Source organism: Osmia bicornis, chromosome 14 (assembly GCF_907164935.1).
Source record: "Osmia bicornis bicornis chromosome 14, iOsmBic2.1, whole genome shotgun sequence".
NCBI classification, from domain to species: domain Eukaryota; kingdom Metazoa; phylum Arthropoda; class Insecta; order Hymenoptera; family Megachilidae; genus Osmia; species Osmia bicornis.
Genome location: NC_060229.1, coordinates 5,918,042 through 5,937,307, shown reverse-complemented (window position 1 = coordinate 5,937,307; position 19,266 = coordinate 5,918,042). Strand labels below are relative to the sequence as shown.

The 19,266-nt window shown below is 48.2% G+C and overlaps 1 protein-coding gene across 2 annotated transcripts in view; it reads left to right on the top strand.

Moving 5' to 3' along the window:
- Positions 1-19,266, top strand: part of LOC114876834 (transcription factor Sox-2) — a 239,927-nt gene that overhangs the window by 29,858 nt on the left and 190,803 nt on the right. For both annotated transcript variants that reach the window (XR_006830065.1, XR_006830066.1), the window contains exon 3: positions 11,535-11,576. The gene's annotated coding sequence lies outside the window, so the exon portion shown is untranslated. The remainder of the gene's footprint in view (positions 1-11,534; positions 11,577-19,266) is intronic.

Sequence of the window (19,266 nt, the reverse complement as noted above, 5' to 3'; positions counted from 1 at the left end):
TTACTGTAGTAGTAACTGTGACCACACTTTTGCTAGTTTTTGCAATGTTTTATCAAAAATTCCGTATACTGATAACAATTTCTCCTGTCTTACCGACAGCTAAACCCTACACGAGTGTTCCTCTCTTGCACCGCTAGGGCATCGTAACTTTAATTGCTAACAACTTCTATCTAAAGATTGTTATATATTAAATATTATCCCAAAATTATCATCATCCGCAAACAAACTCTTTGGTTTTTTGCAAATCGTGTATCATTTGATTTTAACTCATCGAATGGATATAAAAGTTCAATATGAAGAAATTAAGATATGGCTAGTACATATGTAGGGTGTCTGACGTTTCGTACTTAAAATTCGAACAAAACGTAGCTGTATTTCCTGTTTTGCACGTTATGGCGTGTTTTCTTGGAAACTAGTCTGACCACGTATACCGGGTGTCCGATTCACGCGTGCCTAACTACGCGACCCATCCGGTGGCCCTAGCAACGCACATGCGCCCTTCTTGGACTCTCGTCTCTCCAGTTTCTCTCTCCGGATGGTTGGGGATTGGCCCGGAGTAACACCCCCTCATAATGGGTTCACCCGTCCGCGCTGAGCGCGGGTAGAGCGATCGAGAAAGAGACGGAAGGAGGGTAGCGATGGTGTGTTAGAAGGAGAGGAAGCTAGCGTAGTAGTAAGCGGGAGAAGAGGAGGCAGAGTAGAGAGAGAGTCAAAGACTGAGCGAACCAGGAGAGCGAGAGGATGAAAGACAGGGAGAGACGAGAAGAGGGAAGAGGGCAACGGAAGCCATATTGATTTCCCTATGTTTCCCCGTATTGTTACTATAGCGCCCGGTGAGGGCGCGAGGAGAAGGCAGGTACCACCCTCATCAACCATCCCTCGCCAGGCCACCCCTCGACAACCATCCCATGCAGCCACCCTGTTCTGTTCTTCAAACCGACGCTCGTCCGATGAGAGACTATGCCGGTGGACGTGAATTCCCTTCCGGTCTCTCGTTTCTTTCTCTCCCCCCTGTCTATTTTTTTCTTCCTCTTCTTTTTTTTGCATGCGCCCTTCTGTCTCGCGTACACGAGATTCTCCGCGTTAGTCTTTCCTTTGTTTTTACTATCGGTCGTTGTCGTTGTCACCCTGATTCGCGGTGTCAGAATTTTTAGAGCGTGAATTCCGAGAAACATCCAGACTCGGGGAAACAAACGTACCGTTTTGCTTCGGACGTTATTAAAAGGACTTCTGATCGTTGGGGAGACGGTGCTGGTGACGCGTGGAAAACACGAAATATCTCTGGGTGTCGCGAACCGCTCGTCAAGCGAGTTTGTCGGTCCACTTTACTCACGCAAACACGGTTCGTGCGTGGCTTAATATTTCTCTTAATGTCGAAACACCCCAATGTTCGCTTCCACGAAAGGTACTACGGGGCACACCTGGGTGGTCCATGCACGATATCAGCTGCGAAACTTCCCAGACGGTCCCGTTTTTCTGCGCGCCGCGTCCTTTGCTCTCCTCCGGGGAAACGGTACGACAGGGAAGAAAGGGGAGGGGGCGACATGGTAAAAGGAAGAACGGACAGAGACGGAATCCCGATGGATAGAAAGAGAGAGGATGATAGTGAACCGTGCGGTTGTTACCTAGTGATGCATGGCTCGGTAATAGCTACAATACAACCAGCTTACAAGAGGGGTTCCGTTTCCATCCCGCTCGGCGACTTGAGATTTATTGCTCCCCGCTGGATTGCGGATTCCCAGATTCTCCGGTTTGCCCTTATAAATGACTCCTATTAATTGACCGTGATGTGCGACTGGAAAACATTAGGGCATAAGAAAATAGGTAATATAGGTGGGCGAGGGTGGAGGAAGGGTAACGCGATTCTTCCTGTTGGTGAACAACGTCAACGAAACACGCGAGCTACTACGATTTCGACACGCTGGATATTTCCCGTTCGTTTCCGTCGCGACGCTTGTCGTCGGGCTTTAAAGTGCCAATCAGGGGATGCAAAAAGAGAAGCGGAAAGGAGGACAGCACCGTTCGACGTCTGCGGAACTCGTGTCCCGGCCACGTGTCCGGTATGCGTGAAGAATGAAAGCAGACACACCCACCGTGCACGCGAGCGCAGACCCCCGTGACCGTGCGCAGAACCCCATAAACGCGATCCTGGCCGGCGTTAAAAGCGTGCTAATGCACTTAATAGCGAGTTGCCGTGCGTGCGTGCGTGAGAAGACGCGTGGGCGGGGTAGTTGTCAAAACACACGTGAAAATTGCACGCCAACCCCCTAATGATCGAGATTCTTTTTTATCCATCGACGATATCAGTCTTACGCTCTTTATTAAAATACCGCGTTAAACAGAAATTTCGATGGGATCATCGTCGCCGTCCGAGCGCGTGAAATTTATGTAAAATCATGCGCGGCAAATGCTGCCAGCCGGGCATACGTAGTAATAACGTAAGATTGAAGGTCGCAGGTAACAGGCCATCCGGACCGCATCCTCATAACATGTAAAACACCAGGATTACGGGATAATAACGAGGCCTGGCGTTTGTGTTTGTAAAGTTTACCCCGGCCGTTCGTATTCGAACGTTTGTACGGACAGCAGCGGATCGGCGGAGCGAGTATAGGTGGGTGGCCGAGATAGCCAGATGATAATGAAACATCATGGTGGATCGTAGGGTGTTGGTTCGACCGCGTAATTTTGCTGGTCCGAGTCCCAGAGTGGACACTGGGATTCTCCGTCACGGTACACACCCCCCGTGGCTTTAATATCGCTTTATTAACCCACTTTGAGCGTGGGACGAGCTCTTTCTCTTCGGGATCCTCGCGACGGACCTGTTCGTAACCCGATGCTTAGAAAAAAAACACGCTTTTGTTACCCGGGATCTCTGCGTCTATTCTTGCCGAATCTCTTTCGCGCGAGAACAACCTAAAAGTCCTGAATTTCATTAATTTAACCCCGTTCGTTACGGACAATTGTTAATTACGAAACACGTAAATTTTTCTTCGATGGATTTAGAATGCTTTGATGTCTGCGACGTTCGCAATTATATTTGCTGCCGTAAGATCGTGGAAACGTGGTCGTTAATTCTCGATACATCTCTGGTTGGATATTAATCTTTGCACGGTCGTCGGAGGGCCGAGACGTTCTTGAGGCGGGTTCGTTGGCCCCGATGGATCCTCTTTGTGACTGCGACGCGCTTTGTACCGGACACCCCGTAGACGCGGTGAAGATGTCGCAAATTGGATCGTGTATATAGCTGTCGCCGCGCAATATATCGCCGGCAGATCCGGCAATCCCACGAAACAAGGCACTTGAATCTCCGCACGCCTGACTTACGCGGGAGCCGGCTTAACGGACCAAGCTGGCTTCGTTTGCACAAACGAAGCCACCAGATGTCGATCTGAATATTTCACCCTGCCACTGCTCCTTGATAAATATCACCGTATTTTTTTCCTTCTTCGAGGGACATCAAACGACGCGACAGAAAGATAATAACACGATTCTTTCGGTCCGAATTCCCGAAATTTCGACTTAGGGTTGAATTCTCCCGAATTTTCATCTTTCCTTTTCCCTTCACGTAGAAACGAGTCGCGTGATCAGTCGGTCTATCGTGAACAGTGAGTCTATCGCGGGAGAAAAAAAAATGTAAATCTGGCGCAACCCTGGGTAAAGGCACCCTTTTAATCCACGAGGAGAGAGAGAGAGGGAGTCCCTAGTCGATAGGCGGGGTGGATTATCACGGGGTATCATATGGAGCCTCTCGAAAGTGAACGAGAAAAAGCGTAGGAAGGAGGAGGCGGGGAGAGAAAAGAGGAGGAGTGGAAGGAAGAGGGATAGAGGGAGCGAACGCGGAGAGAACCCCATGGTTACCGGCGCGGCGCGGCGGCCAGAAGTGGGGCTCCCGTGGCGAGAAGCACCGTCAAATCCACCGCAAATGCTCTCGAGTACTTCTTCTTGGTCGGACGTGAGCGCAAGGGCGACCACGAGAGAGCACGTGGTACTTGAACCAGTTGGGGACCACCGAGTGGCTTGGCTGCCCGAATGTTGCTTGCTTGCTTGCTTACGCGTACGATCGGCCAGAGTAACGAGGGAAAAAAAACCGAGTACCGCCGGAAGAGCGAGAAATATATTCCGTTTACCGTATTTGTTTTTTTTTTTTTTCGAGCCACTTACCCTGCTCTACGAGCCCGTGCACGACATTTCACGGCCGGATTCCACGCGGATAGGGCTGTAATCGCTTGAAAAACTCACGATTATTTAACGAATATAGGCCATCACGGGGTTCGTGGGTGTAACTTTGACCCTGAGTTTTCTCAGGAACTTTACAGAGCATTAGATGATGATGGGTGAGAAAAGGGGTGTAAAAATATGCAAACAATAGAGAAGCAAAGTTGTTTTATTAATACATTGAATGTCAATGAAAACAACGTATTGAACCACCATTTTATAGCATCACAACCACGATCCTTCTTGAAAAGAACTCGTGCAAGTTTCGAATAGTCTCCAGCGGAATTTCCGCCATTCTTCCCAAAGAATATCTTCAAGTTCTCGTTGGATCCTTCGAAACCGATCAGATTCAGCGACGTTTGAGTCTGACGATTGTGCTCATCAGGGAAGAGGCTGAAAGGAAAAAGAACATTCTTAAAATTGCTCAGTGTTTCCATTACTTTGTCCGCCCCCCTGTACACGCGTCTAAGAGCGGGCGCGTAACGTACACGAATAAACAATAAGCACGGCTGTGCGGAGACGTATATACACGCATCGGCGCGTATCGTTCCAACAGAGTCCGCGAGACTCGGCGAGGGTGAGTCGGGGGGAGGGTTGGAGCCGGTTTGTAACAAAATCAATAGAGGGGTGGCGCGCGAGAGGACAGGCGGCAGGAGAAGGGTAGGTTGGCGCGGGAGAGGACCAGACAGAGAGAGAGGCTGTGATAGAGCCTCTGCGAGGGTGGTTTTCCCAGCGCAAGCGCACTTGTACACCCACTAAAGGTTGGGAGAGCAAGGGGAGGGAAGACAAAACCACCCCGCCGGCTACTCCCACCCTCTGGATGAGGCGACGGACTGCGATGGAGTGCCTCCTCCTTCTCTGCCTACCGGCTACTCCACCTCCCTCGTGCCGCTGAAACTCTGGGGTTGTTTGCCCCTCGGGATGGTAGGTGCTGCCATCGACGTTGCGACGGTCAACCCGCGAACACACGGGCTCGAAACACGTATCCCGGGCATTTTATTTCATCGACGATGCGAGAATGTATAATATTTTGCTGCTCGATGAGAGAAAAATGGCTCTTCGACGGAGTTGTCTTTATTTTTTAAATTCTTAAAGGGGTTGGAGATGTTCGTTGTTTGGACGGTTATGGGCCACTAATAAAGTACCATTCTTTCACTATTCGGTCTATCTGTCACCCTTCGAGCGGGATTCGCTCGCGCATATTGTCACGCGTGCCCTTGCAGGAATTATTTCACGCAGGGGACGCCGAAAACATATTTACCGTCGTCCCGGGGACAAATGCCTTGATTTGTGCCGAAAATCGGCCAAGCCCGAAATCAAGGGTCGCGATAAAAGCATTAGTTTCGTGGCTAAGTGTTTTCCCAACTTGTCCCGACGTTCTCCCCCTCGGTCCTCCCCCTTTTTCCTTGCTTTCTTCTCGGTCGTGTCGTTACATAAACGTTACATCTCTGCTATTGACAGTCGGACAGGCTCTTTTCTCTGTCTCTCGTCGGCCTGTACGGGCAAAAATTTCCATTTTCATCGATCGTCTTGGGGAAATTCGACGAACGTGCCAGTTGACCGTTCGGTCATCGAATCAGAACGAAACAAGGTCGACGACATTAAAGGGTCGCTGATGAATGTTTCTAAAGGTCGCGTTCCCCGAGGATGGGAGGAGAAAAAGGTCGTTCGGCTCGGCGATGTCCGTTTAATTGCCACGGCAGCCATTGTCCTCGCGAGACCAGAAAGAATAACGACGTCGAAACGATGCTCTTTTAAAATTCCTCACCTCGTGAATTACAGTCGGTACGCTTCGAACCTCGGTAAATAGAACGAGATGAACGCGAAACAAGGGGGCGGAGGGGGTGGCCGAGTCCGAGCGGAGACAGGACAGATCGAGGGGGTGGCGTACGACTAAAGCGTAGACGTAATAACGCGAACAGAGACGAATAGAAATAGATAAAAGTAAGTGAAAGAGAAAGCTGCGGAGATAAAAGTCGGGAGAGACAGAGAAAGGCGGAGGGACAGAGATAGGGACCTGGTCTGACAAAGGACGACAGAATCTCTTTGTTCTCGCGGCTCAACGGCTTCGCTCCGTGGCCGCGATGTTTTGTCAAGGTCACTCTCATTCACCCCCTTTGCCTGCTGCTCGCCTTCGTGCCCAGTTTTCAACTGAGCTTTGAGGGCACGTTCATAGGCTCGTTTCTTCTTGCCTCCAATTATTTTCAACTTGTAATCGATCCTTCGTTCCTTTCTTTTTTTTTTTTTCAAAAATTATCGCAGACTCTACAGGTAGAAATTAAACAGCCATCTGAGCGTTCGTGTGAAACGTTGACAAGAGGATCAGGGATGAAGTCAACTGATTGGTCAGGAACGTGTGACAGAGTCCATCGTACTTGTCCGGTTGGTGAGCTCGTTTCAGGGATTGTCGTTTTCTGAATGGTGACTTTAGCCCCCGCGTATGAATGGCATTTTCAGATATACACACCAGAGGACTGCTGGCCCTCTTTCCCTTCCCCTTTTTTCCTCTCTCTTTCCCTCTCTCTATCATGGTTCACCTTCTCTCCACGCGATGGACCAACGGTCCATTGTCGGCTCGGACTCAATGGATGATGCTGAAGCAGCGGGGGTGGCAAGGAGGTGGCAGGGGGAAGGATTGTCGTTGGAGAACCGTCCCCTCTACCGGGTCGGTCGACTCAAAAGGAAATGAGGTGCTCTCGACAGGACCTATCCCAACGAAAAAGAAGCCACTGGGCTACCAAAGGAATAGAAACTCTCCCTGGTGCACACGCCAGTGACGGACATTTCCTCTCGAAACCTTCATTTTTCTGTCAACCACGTGGCATATGCAAAGTATGAACATCTCGCTGAAGAACGTCTTCGAGAAACTTTCCTATTTAGTACTCGAGGAAGTGGATAAAATTTCGTGGAAAAATAGAAAAATAGAGAGACAAGGATTCGGGGCCTCGATAAATTAAACGCATCTTGATTCTCCCTCCGGTTGGACGGTCGCGTGGCTGCACAAAGGTGAAAGGGAGGAGCGGTTCGAAAGAATAAAAGCGAGATCCGACTTTGTGAGGAGTTCTCGATTCTCCAGGTGCGAGGAAACACGCGCAGGACTTCTTCCTGCGACGACACCGCAGAGAAAGGTCTTTTCTACGGATCACACCTTGGCCATTCAATTTTCACGCCACCTACGATTTAAGTGACTCGAAGATGTGTCCAGGTGCGACCTTCTTACCCGGGGGTTGACACTTTTCCAGCCTCGAAATAACATTTCGTTTTTAAGATGTCGGGATGCTTGTACGTTTGTTTGCGTCCATGTACTCGTGAATACTTGGGGGATATTTTAAACTGTTTACCTTTCTCGAACATCAAAAAGTTTCTTCCATTTTCAAAAGCAGAGGGCAGTATATTTCATCAATAATCATGATTATTTTAAGAGGCGATTGAAATTCTAGGTAAATACTTTAACTCGAAGGTGTTTTATCTTGAAAGACTTTCGCACCTCGCACACCCCCTGCTGTAGATATGAATGGCGCATCCGGTTCACAAAACATTCGCGTGACCGTTCGCCCACACCGGAGCAGAAGGTGGTCAGGGTGAATCGAAAGGTCTTGGAAGACGTTACGTCTTCGAGGAACTTTGGAAAAGAGGGCTACCTTTGACGCACCCTCGAAATAGCCATCGAAACCTCATCGGTTCTGGTCAATTTCGAAAATTCAAGGAAAAGCCGTGTAATTGAAAGCCATTACTAGAAGAGAAACGTTTCGCTTTCAAGGCTCATGTTATTTGTCGAATTCTAGAAATTCGTGTATCATCAAAAACTCTTGTCTCTGTTTTATTTAAATTAATTATAAGTTCTTATAATTGATATCTGTTTTATTTAAATGAATTATAAAATCGAGTGGTAAAATCAGAAGCAGGAAGGTCGAAATATAAAAAAAATTAGAAAGGGGGTAGCGTCAGTTTGGCCGGGTGAAAAAATCGGCTTTACTTCTTCCCTATCGAAAAGATAACGAGGCGTGGACCTAAAGTGACACCTGAGGTGAGGTCGTGACACGTTACGAGGGTTGAAGCGGTAGACATCCATCACTTCTTTGTACAGTCGTAGAGTGACACCTGGTTCTTAACCGCTCCCCTCTCCCCTTCGGTACAGTACACCCCACAGCTTCTTTTGAAACTTTGCTCGACGGCCACCGTGGCCGGAACCACCCCCGAGAACACCGTTGCGGCAACGATGCGTAGCCGGTTTAAAAATAAATAACAGCAGACGGAGAATTTCGGTGTCCGTTTAAGCCGCCGCAAAGCTGGGATTATTTTTTATTGACGATGTTCGAGCCTCGCGACGGAAAAAATCGGGAAAACAGGATTTGGAAAGTAGGATCGAAGTCAACGTCGCTCGCATTCATTAATAATCGACCGGTGAAGTTTTCCAGCAAATCATTTTCTGTCGTCTCACCTGGACCAAGGTGACAAATTTGAATGCGTTCGCGTTGTCATTAAAGAAATCGATTCCGGACGTTACTCGGCAAAAATTTCGTCGGCTCATTCTTTGGCCAATGTGAAATTTGAAATTTCGCGAGGTACATTTCTCAGAATTTCTGTGTCTTTGTTTTGGAAAATGCATTAAATTAATTTACAAAAAGCTGATCGAAATGACGGATCACACGGATCGGTTAATGGAAAGGGTATTTTCGAAGCGTGCTCAGATATCCGGAGTTTGTTTCACTCGAAAATCCGTAGAATCCCTTGGGACACATTAGACGGTTGAGTCGTTTTCAAAAAAAAAAAGGAAGAGAAAATCTAGAGAAGGAGATCCGTGTTCACCCTCCCGTCGAGAGTTTGCTCATTGATCCTGGCAGCGAAATCCAGGTGCCTTGGTCTCGGTATGTCCTCGGAGACCTTCATATTTTAACTCGTCAATGGTTAGCGAAAAGCCAGGTGCAGGTGTCCCTCCACCTCGTCGACGGTGTATCCTCCAGTCTGTCGAGCAATAAAAGCGGCTGCAAAGAATGAGAAAGAGCGGCGCGCGGGCGGCAGAACGAATTTTCCAAACCCGGACCTCCTCCCGTCCCTGCAGCCTGCTACTTTGTCGATTTCCGACCGATTAGGACCATCCACCGTGAAAGGGTTGACACGCGACTGGGACTGATGATTGGTCGACGAGACGTGAAAACAGAATGTCCCTTCCAAATAAAATTCTAGATATTGGTCGCGATTTTGAAAACGGTTGTGCAAAGCAACGTTGTTTTCTGATTAAATAATCCATTAGGTAGAATATCGATCGATCGACAAGTAGATGACAAGAGATTGCAGGCCACACCACGGTGGGACATCGTCGGAGGCAAGGATGGCGCGAGGGAACTCGTCAGTCTTCGCTGATAGAAGTAGGCGGCGGTGCTCATTAATAACCGGTGACTCGGCGTTTATATAAATAAATTGTACCCGGTCGCAGCCACTCACCTGCGATTTGGTCGATCGCTCACTATCCTGACGTGAAAGAAGCCTCGCCGCCACCTCCGCCCACCTCCTAACCTACCTCAGAAATACACCGATCCGACCGGTGTTGGCCTGTTCGCGTTCCAGCCTTCATCCATTTCGTCTGTTTCTACCAGCTCTCTTTCTCGCTTCGTTTCACCCTTCTATCCCAGTTGCACTCGTCGAGCGCAAGCTTCTCAATCGGAATTCCAAAAGGCACTAGAGCAAAGCAGTGCGCGCCAGTGCCGTCTCTATGAATGCCCGGCCCCCGATGCTCGGTCATTTATTTCGGCGCTGGGTGTACTACCCCCGAAATGGTCGAATGAATACGCGAACCACCCCGCCGCTCCCTTGTCTCGACGCCGAGTTAGGATCGTTTTGAAAATCGAGGTCGAGGGCCAGCCCCGACCACCAACCACCTCCACCTCCTCCTCCTCAGACCCTCTCTTCTGGCTCCTTCTTGCATCGTCGACTCCGCTCGGTGAATCCCTCTCGAGGTATCGAGCTTCGTAGCCGGTGAAAAGGGCCGGGTCGTCGGCGACGACAACAACGTCGATCTGCTTTTTCTTTCTTCTCATTCGTTGCCTTCCTATCTCTACTCCTTTTTTTTCCACCCGGTGTCTTCCCTCGGATGACTGATGCGCGGCTGGCTAAAGTTCAACCGATACCGGGAACGCTTCAGACCCACCGCTTCGGGTCGAGCGTTTCTCTTGCGCCGGAACGCGAGCGTTTCATCGTCGAAGGAATGCGTGTCGAGAGACGAGAGAGATTCTACGAGATCCTCGCGAATTATCGGGAATAAAATTCGTTGTAAAGTTTCCGAGCGGAACGCGGAGAGGGAAAGTTTTCCCTTGGCGCAAATTGAAGAGGAAACGGGGGTGTAGACAATATAAAACGAGCTTCGCGTTGCTCGGGAATCGGTCGAGGAACTGCGAAGATTTTCGAAAGGCGCGGAAAGAAACATTAAAACTATCCTTCCCGGTGAAAACGCGTCCTCGTAACGGGGCAATAAAACTTCCTCTCTGCCCGCGAATGGGCAAACTTTACCTCGAAAGATTCAAGACGGCGAACGTATCTTCTCTACCCTGCGAAGGGGGATACCAAATGGATTGCTGTAATCTATGAATTGTGAAAAAACATATCTAACCAACTGATAAAAGGTTAATTTAAAACCAGAACGAACAATGATGAATAGTAGCTATTGTGTCAGAGTAACACATAATAGGGTGCATAGCAAAAGTTTGAGTGATTCCGTTTTGTCAACGATATTTTCGCGAAACGAGAAATATTTCGCCATGGGATGAATGTGGAACGTACCAATCCCCGTAATAGCTGTGACGAAAGACAAAATGTTAAAATATTAGGCTGGATCGATTAGAGGAAATGAGTATGCGAAAAAAAAAAAAACAGCCACGTCTGTTTAGCCGAGGAAAGGGTTCGTTGAATAGGCTTGCCGCGTTTCTGGCAACGTACAAACGGTTTCTAACAAAGACAGATCGTTCCACGCTCGATTATCCGTATTCCTTGAGCCACGGGTCCCCGATTTACTTCGTCTTACCATCACTTTTCGCCGGAGGTGCACGCATCTATAGATGCTTCCCATTCAATTCAATTCGCTTCGACGGTTCTCGCATTACGGATACGCGGCGGGGCGGGTCGATCGCGTCGTAAAATATTTAACGAGGCAGTTTCGCGAAACGTCTTTGTAAACGTTATGAATATCGCAATAAAATATATGTACACGCGCCCCTGAGCTTCACCAATCGTCTAAAAATCTCAAGGATTTCGTCGTCTTCGTAAATCGCTTTTTCACCCCTTCTCTCCGACGATTGTTACTGACTTTATTTCTTCTGTTTCAGGTGAATTATGTGCGGAGGGATGATCTACGTCAACGGAGACTGGTGAGTGAGATTTTTAGATCATCCCAAAACAACAAATAAATAACAATTGTGTGCAATTTCCACCCCCTATAAGGGAGATATGAGGGTAGAAACTCAAATTTAAGATATTTGAACACATTGAAGTGCAAATATTAGGTACTCATTAGGCCATTCACATCCCTAAAGCGTCTGTTTATATTTCATTCTTAACCCTTGCCTGAAGATAATGCATGGCCAAAAATTCGCTAAAAGTGAAGGTGAAAGGGGGGTGGTTTGAAAAGGGTTGCGGCAGAGATGCTCTGCAGAGGCGTGCACCCGGTAAGATTTAATGTGATCTCTCTCTCCATCGTTCTCTTTTCTTTTCACTCGTCACCCCCAATCAGCCTTTTTCCTCGCGCATCCACCGGTCTTCTCCCACTTTCCGGCTCGTCCTCCAGGCATTTTCAAGCGCCGAAAACTCTCGTCTACCGCGCGGAGAAAGAGAGGAGCGACGGTTTCGCGTGGAAGACCGAGGAGCAGTCGCGAAGTAGAGAAAGAGAGGATGGTCCTGAGGGTGGAAGAGCATCCCTCTCGGCGGCGTCACCTCGAGGGCCCAATTAGCGCGAGCACGAGTGTCATTCCGCCGCGGTTTCCGCATACTGGCTGCCGTTGACTGGCGTTTTCTGCGGTTTCGTTTCTCCCACTTAGGGGCCGTTATGCACACCGTGCGTGAGCCAGATCTTCCTTCACCCCCTCCGTTCCGGTTCCTTCCTATGGCTGACTGACTGACTGACTGGTCCGCGGTTCTCCCTGTCTCTTTCACCCCTGCTCACCGCCCCCCGGCTTTTCTTCTCTTTTTCACCCTCCGCCGTTCAGTCGCAGCCAGAGCAACGAAAAGCGAGAGAGAGAGAGGGAGGGAGTGCATTATCCAATTTTCTAGCAGATATTTCACGATATAATAATTGGGCATTCAACGCGAACCTTCCCTTCTTCCCCGCTCGTTCTGGCCGCCTTTCACCGAGGAGGATCGTTGAATTATATTCCACGGGCAACGGGTGAGGGGCTAAGTGCAAACGGGCAACGAACGAGGGCCAACCCGGTACGGCCCACCAATGGAAACATTTTCCATCGTAGAATGCGTCAGATAGCGTAAGGATCGTCTTTCCTCTTTTTTTTCTACCCCCTTCCTCGTTCACCCCGTTACTTCTCCTTCCTCGCGTTAGCCCATCCTTTTCGTTATTCTTCGAGCGGAGCTCTCCGCTTCCACCGACGCTGTCTGTTGCACCCCGCGACCCCCTGCCTACGTCTTGACGGTGCCTCTTCTCCGGTTATTTCCATAACGACACTTTAAGCAACGTTAATTATTGTCGGCGTAATGAGCTCGAGGAAGTCTTCCAAGATGCAGACTCGTTCGTCCCCCACGCTCTCCGGCTTCTCCGTTCGTCTTCTTTTCTCTCGGTTTATCCTCCCTTCAGCTTCCATCAGCTTCGCTGTGCTTGTTCGTCGAGTGTCAAAGAATCTCTCTCTCTCACTCTCTCTTGGTATCTCCCCTTCTCCGCTGCAATCCTACGGGATATCTCGCGGATCTGCATCACCGCGTCTTTCCACGAAGCTGATCTCGTTAAGGGACCTCCTTCGTTCTAACACCGACGCCCGGTTGCGCCTTGTTAGCGCGTCTCGGCAAGTTTAGCCCCCGCGACCCGTCGCGTTTTCATCCAACCAGATCCAATGACGATACCGCGCACCTAAGGAAATGAGTTTTTACGCGAGCTCCTCGACCGGCCGCTTAATGATCCGTTGCGCAACTCGGTAATTGAAGGAAATCGAAGCTTCCACTGCGAAAGATGCGAACGATTCTAACTACCTTCGTACGCTTCTTCGGAACGGATCAATTTCTCAGGTTTATTTTCAGGTCGCAATCGAGCCGGGGGTATTAACTGACACGAGAGCGTATCGACAGGTACGCGGTGGGTATCTTTCTGAAAGAACCTGGTGCCCCGCGGGGTTGCTGGGTGTATCGCAGGAATTAAGAGAACCAGGAGTCATCCCTTAAGTCCTGACGGAATTATTTCTGCCCGGTTCCACGTCGGTGTTGCGCCCAAGGGCGACAATAAAGCTCGGTTCTGGGTCGGTTCAGCTGTCAATCAGCCCCTGTCAGTTCTCGTTTTATTGACCGTGCCTCGATCCGGGGTTCGTTATAATAGCCGTTTTGGAAATATCGAGCGTTCGCACGAGATCGTTCCGGAAAATCCTCGTGGAATTCCGCAACGCCGTCATATTTTCATCCTGCCGATAATTCGCCAGGATATACACGAATCCCTCTTTCCTTTGTTCGATTGTTTCTCCCTCTCCTTTTGGGGACGAGAGTAGAAAGCGCCCGGTTAAATGATAGGGGTAGAAATATCGGGAAAGACATCGATTCTTTAAGGTGTTAACTATCATCGAGAGTGTGCGGTGAAAATGAAATTGAAGTGGGTGAAAAGTGGGAATGCACAATGGCGTCGTTAGGTCTGGCAGCCAGTGGCGACAACTCTTTCCCGTTACTTGCTGTACCGAGTGTCATTCAATTGCACATTCCAATTAAATAACAGGCAAAAGGGCGACGTAGCGTCGCGTACCGTCCCGACGCCCCCTAATAGGAGGTTGGAGCAGCAAGCGGAGAGGGCTAGAAGGTTGAGAGGACGCGAGATAAACACTCGCCACGGGGGTGAGACTTACCGAATCGTGAGATCGAAGCTCTTCCCTTTTAATTTCAATCTCCTTCCCTCGATACTCGTCGCTCGGTGTCGATTTAATTACGAGACTCGAATATAGTAACAATTTGGTAACGCGAAACGATCGAGTAACTAATTTTCTTCCACCTTTCATTGCAAAATCTGTCAGCTTAAGGATAAAAGCGTCTTAATTAATCATATTTTTTGTCGCGTTCTAAGCGAAAATTTAAAACGTTGACACGCAGAGGCTCGGTGATGATGTTTGTATCCAAGAAGGGGTGAAATTTCGAGCCGCCTCGCTCTCGGAGAAAAGGGGTCGCGGCTAATAGGAAGCACGGTGTCGCTTTCGAATTTCCGAAAAATAGAAAGAAAAAAATATGAGAAGATCTTTGCGCGGGTTCGTGTGCACGCTCGCGTTACCACGAGCCTTGCGTATACACGGCTACCAGTTTCTCTCTTGTGCGGTATCAAAAAGTAACGTAATTAGCACAGTCAAATGAACTAATTACCAGAATACGAAGTGACGAGGCGAGCTGACAAAAGGACTGCTGAATTCGTCTCATTCCCTTCTTTCGTCGTCGTTCTGGCCGTCTTTCTCTTCGTTTTTTTTTCTTTTTCTCCCATCGCAGTCGACGCTGTAGCTCGATGCAGTTACGACGAGTAGCTCGACGTCGTATAAACGGCCCTTCCAAGGATCGAAATGCTAATTAAAGGCTCCTTTCGTCGGCTGAAGGAGAGAGAAAGGGATGCGACAGGAGGCGCGAAACGGGATGGTCGATGGCGAACCACAGGAACGTGTCGCGAGGGTGATTAAAACGACTTTCGAAAATAAATATTTCTAGTATAAAAACAGCACAACAATCTTCTAAATTAAAATAAATTAGTATCATAAAACAAAAAATAATAGAAGACTGAAGCAAATGGATTCTCTGTTTTCCTCGAGGATTACCCTACAGGAAGAATCACATGGAAATCATCGAAACATCCCAAATGAGAAATGATATTAATTCATCGATACCGAACGTCAAACGGAGATCAGAGACTTTCTTTCATTGCAGTAAAAGAAAAACACGACTGTCTCTTTAGATACGGCACTGCAAAGCTGTCGGAAAGGAAACCGAGGGGCGACGTATGGCAGATAGCGAGCGTTGGATGGCGCAAAATGGAAACGCCGTAATTAGTATGCGCGTCCGCACGTTATGCACGCAACGGCACTCACTTCGCGAGCCACCCTCCTCGCGGTGGCGTGGGCGCGCGAAGCGGAGGGTGGCGGCGAGCGGAGTACGGGAGTGGTGTTGCAATTCGCACTTATGTTCAGCAAGTGCAGCAACACCGGTGACTTCATCGAGGCATGCATCTGGGTGTCCTTAATGCGTACGCGCCGCATACATAAACACAGAGAGAGAGAGAGCAGGGGACACTGATGGGGCCCCGTGGAAAGTGGGCGTTCGTGTGCGTGTCACGACTGACACTGTCGTCCTCTTCGTCGTCGCCGTCGTCGTCGTCGTCGACGTCGTGACACGCATCGTGAACACGGCGATGCGTCGCGACACGGAAGTGTCGCCCTTCGCACTCGCGAGGGAAACAGGCGCCCACCGCTTCGCTGACAGAGAAGGAAGATCAAGCAGTTTCAGAGGGAGAGGAGCGGTACGGCGTGAAAATCGCGACTCGTACTGGCTCGGGAAGCTTCTAGGCGAGAGGAACGCATGGTAATTGAGAATTTAACGGATTCTTGGACGGTTTCGAGCGGACCCTATGAAAATTCTATCAGTTTCTTGTTATTTACCTGTCGAGCCAGTTGGAGAGGAGTTCGGTAATCATGTTGCGAGGTTCATCGCGGGAAACACGCAATCGGTTCTGTTTTATTCCTATTCGGGAAAGTGGAAGTGGCGCTTTTCCGCTCTTCTTTTGCGCTCGGAAATAGGGAGAGGAAGGATCGTTTCTGTACGCTTTCATCGGTTCGATCGTCGGTCTCGGCAACGTTTTATCATCCAATAACGATCAGAGGTTTAAATGAAAGCCGTGCACTGCGCGGGCGACGATTGCCGCTTTGCGAGTGCTCGACATCAAACACGGGCCGAAAAGCGAAGGTTCGCGCTTTCAGTACGTATCCGGCGCGCAGAGGAACAGAGAATCCTCTTTGACGTTGATCTTTGTCTCGTCCCGGTGGCTTTCATCGTTAAACCCCGACACTCGGCGATGATTCGCGACAATCAACGGGAAATTAGCTCGCGAGCTAATTATCGCGTCGTGTGCCTCGCGAGCCGCGACGAGGACGGGCAAGAAACGGAAGAGTAAGGGATGGAGGTTGATCCTTTTCAGGTGTTACGCGCGCTTCGAATCGCGTCTTTGAGCGAAACCCGCTGCGGTCCGCTCGCCGTTGATGCAACATCCTCGAACCACCCTCCGTGGCTTGGGAATCGCGTTCCTGCGCGAATTCCGCCGACTTAATCCGCTCGCGGATCAAACGCAAGGCGACTGCATCGTCCTCGTTGCCCACCCCCTTTGCTTCCCTGTCTTTCTTTTCTTTTCCTTTTTTTTTTCCCCCGTTTTCGCTTCGCCTTTCGTTGGCAGAGCGACGCTTAATTCAGCAGCTACGCTGGATGACTGAAAAGGGCGCGTCTCTTTTTCCCCGAAACTCTCTTTGCGCGCCCTTTTTGTCGCGCCCGATGTGTAGGAGGACGCGTCAAAGCGACCTCGCGTAACGATCACACCTCGCGCCAGCTTTTTCGCGACCGCGGAGAAAGGCTACAGCTGTTCCGTGAATCGTGCTTCCTAGCCTTATCTCGTTCGTTGCATGTCATTTCTGTGCATTAATCCTGCTGCGGGGAATGGATGAAATAAGTCAGGATGGTGATGGAAGATCGTCCGTAGAGGTTGGCCTATAAATTAATGATGGTACTTCAATTGGGCTTTATTATGACATTCCAAATTAGGGTGATCGTACACCTAATGATTATATGTAAAACATAGATCCTATTAATTTCGGGCCATTTTGAAGAAAACACACGGGGCTTTATTTATTATGACATTCCAAATTAGGGGTGACAGTGCAGCTAATAATGATCTGTAAAACATAGGTTCTGCTAATTTAAGACCATTCTGAGGAAAATATAATTGGACTTTATTTATTATATGATTTCAAATTAGGAATGGCAGCTCCTAATTTAGGACCATTCTGAGGAAAACATATTGGGCTTTATTTATCATGTCAGTTTAAATTAGGGATGGCAGTACACCAACGAATAATAATCTGTAAAACATAGGTCCTGCTAATTTAGGATCATTCCGAAGAAAACCCATTGAATTTTATTTATTATTAACCGACTTCGAAAAGGAGAAGGTTACTCAATTCGATCAGTATATTTTTATTTATTTTATTTATTTATTTAGCTCCTAAACGGGTGAAACCCTTTTTTACACAGAGTATGAGATACGTAGAAATTGCTTACATACTAATTAGAAAAAAAAGGACTTATGCTAATATAAACAGAGGACGCTTGACAGTCAACATATTTAATTTTTCCTTTTTTTTTCTGTCATTTCAAATCAGGGATGACTATACACCTAATAAAGACATGTAAAACATAGATCCTACTAATTTAAGACCGTTCCGAAGAAAACACTCTGGTATTAGTCTCTTTGATGATAAATGTTGCGCGAGATCCCTGATGCTCATCATATTTTTCAACGTCGCGTTTCTGGAATCCGTAGCAGCGTGACGACGCGTTTTGCTTATCGATTTTAACTTCGCCTCGCGACGAGTGGCTTCCTTTCTGCATCCGCATCGTTAGCCTAGTTTCCATCCGCTCGGTTGCTCCGCGAGAAACGTTGCCGGGGGAACAACACCGGGGTCCGGTGTAAATTAAGGGCTATAGATTCAGCCGCGAGTTTTTCGTGCCTAATGAGAGAACGCCCCGTCATTCGGCGTCATCTGCTCGTCTTCGCAGGCGGTTTCGCGCTTCGGCGTCCTTCTGAAAAACGCTTTGTAACGTGCCACGATCCATCACCGGGTCTCCACGAGATTTTGACCCGTGCTATGTATTTTTTTTCTTCTTCTCAGAATCGCTGTGTAACCTTCATAAAATTTATCGTTTCTTTGACTTCTTCGAAATCACAGATATTAACATTTTTATATATACGCATTTTAACCCTTTGACTATACGATCATACGATAGGAATTCACCGAGAACGGCGAAATTGTTTGTTAGGCGTGCATTTTTGAGAAAGTACATTGAAATAATCGAAACATTGAATTCGACTACATTAACCCTTTGACTACTGTTGGCGCCTAAAGGCGCTTAACTCCTTGCCGTACCATTTTCTCAACACTTGCGTCTGCCAAACCTAACTACTCACTGCTGTAATATTGAGGCAAATCAAGGAAATTGAAATATTATGCATATATTGTGTTTACAGATTCCTGGCTGTGTAAATGTTAATTGAAATTATACTTCAAATTCTCATGTTAGTGACTGGTCATTATACGCCAAGGGGTTAAACTAGTTTGATCTCTTATATTGGTCTAATGCAGTGGAATTCAGTGTTTTAATTATTTCAATCTACTTTCTCAAAAATGCGCGCCTAACGAAAAATTTCGCCATTTTTGATGTAGGGTGCGACTGAATTTCTATCGTATGGTGCGGCTGGTGCGTTTCAATGTCCGCCGTAGTCAAAGGGTTAAACCAATATAAGAGTTGAAACTAGTTTAAGCGCCTATAGGCGCCAACAGTAGTCAAAGGGTTATCGCTCGCGTTCAATCGACACCTCGGTTTCTCCTTTGCATTAATAAATTTAATAAAGCTTGTATTAATAAATTATTATTCTAAATAAATGGCAGTAACATTGGTTCAAAGGTCTCAAGTATTTTTTTTTTATAACAAAAGAGCTCGCTTGCTCCGTTAAAAGGAAAGAAACAATAAATATTCGCATCTCGCGAAGCTGGTGCGAGCTCATCGATGCAGCGGTCACGAGGATGACGGGCACCACGAAGATTCTGCATAATAACGCCTATGGTT